The sequence below is a fragment of the Aplysia californica genome, unplaced genomic scaffold (genome assembly GCF_000002075.1).
Source record: "Aplysia californica isolate F4 #8 unplaced genomic scaffold, AplCal3.0 scaffold01036, whole genome shotgun sequence".
Lineage (NCBI taxonomy): Eukaryota > Metazoa > Mollusca > Gastropoda > Aplysiida > Aplysiidae > Aplysia > Aplysia californica.
Genome location: NW_004798306.1, coordinates 175372 through 176991, shown reverse-complemented (window position 1 = coordinate 176991; position 1620 = coordinate 175372). Strand labels below are relative to the sequence as shown.

At 46.7% G+C, this 1620-nt stretch overlaps 1 protein-coding gene across 1 annotated transcript in view; it reads right to left on the bottom strand.

Moving 5' to 3' along the window:
• The window catches only part of LOC106013593 (organic cation transporter protein), a gene marked incomplete in the record, with an annotated part of 55008 nt that overhangs the window by 38757 nt on the left and 14631 nt on the right, over window positions 1-1620 (bottom strand).

The window sequence follows — 1620 nt, the reverse complement described above, 5'->3', positions numbered from 1 at the left end:
TATCAAACACGAAAAAGAAGGAAATATAAAGACGATAGATGTTTGAAAGGAAACAAGAAGCATACCACACCAGAGCACCCACCAACCACCCACTATCCCATCTTCGATTGGGCCGACTCGGAAAAGGGAGGAACATTGGGAACTCCCCGAACAACTGGGTACAAGAACGTTCGAGTAGCGATTCCAGTAACAGCCATCAGGACCGAAGCACAGCGCAAGACCAACTGTGAGTGAGTGAATAAGTGAGCGACTGAGCGAGTGAGTGAGTAAGTGAGTGAGTGAGTGAGTGAGCGAGTGAGTGAGTGAAAGAAAGAGTGAGTGAGTGAAAGAAAGAGTGAGTGAACGAGTGAGTGGGTGAGTGAGCGAGTGAGTGAGTGACTGAATAAGTGAGTCAGAGGGTGAGTGAGTGAGTGAGTGAGTGAGTGAGTGAGTGAGTGAGTGAGTGAGTGAGTGAGCAAGTGAGCGAATGAGAAAATGAGTGAGTGAGTGAGTCAGTCAGTCAGTCAGTCAGTCAGTCAGTGAGTCAGTCAGTGAGTCAGTCAGTCAGTCAGTTAGTCGGCGAGTGAGTGAGTGATTGGATGGGTGAATGGGAGAGTGAGTGCGACTCAGAACTAATCATTAGCGTGATGGACGGACGGACCAGTATTAGTACAAACCAACAGGCCACAAATCACGTGTTCCCGCGATGCCTTGCGGTACAAGAGCCAGAGGGCGAAACCAGGAACAAAGTTCATGAGGAAAAAACCAAGCGCAAAGTTCGAGCGGACAAAACCAGGAACAACGTAGGTCTAGGTCTGCATGTAAGTCAAAGAGGTGAAGTCCTTCATGCAAGTATGACTTTTTTCTTTTTAGTTGAGGTTTTACGACGCTCGCAACTGCATAAAGTCATATGATCGCCAGAAGATTAGCGGTGTTACAAGAAAGTAACAAACATAAAACAGAAGACGCGGAGATAAGGACGATAGATGTTTGACAGGAAAGAAGGAGCAAATCACACCAGAGCACCCACCAACCACCCACTAAGTATGATAGGAAACTGAGATGGGAGATGTGTGCTCCTTGCTAATGGCGGGAGTTTGATTCACTGGTTTTACGTGTTGCTTCCCATAACTTGATTGATTGAGCGGGGGATAACATGCCACCATTGCAACGACAGAGACGTTGAAGTAAATTAATCCTTAGGAGCGGTGGGTTTGGGGGAGGAGGTGGGGTGGAGGGGGGTGGTAGGTGGAAACGCAACTTGTGGAATGAAATCCGTAGGCTAAGCATACCTTGGAGTAACTATTGATCAAGAAGCATACCGACAGGGCGATCTCGTGAGACGTGGACAGTTTTATAAACATAACGATAACGCGATCCCGTGAGAAGTGGACAGTTTTGTTAGAAACGCAAGTAAGGAGGACGGGGGCGCTATGGGAGATGAACGTTCGTCTCCTACTTTTTTCATCTGCATACCACTGTTAGGGCTAAAGGGGTGACAGACTAAGATTTCCACCTCACAGTACAGTTTGGGTTTTGTTTTTTGTTGCTGTATTTTTTTTTGGGGGGGGTTGGTGTGTGTTTGTTTGTGTTCAGGTTGTTTATTTGTTTTTGTTTTTGTTTGTTTGTTTTTGGGGGGGC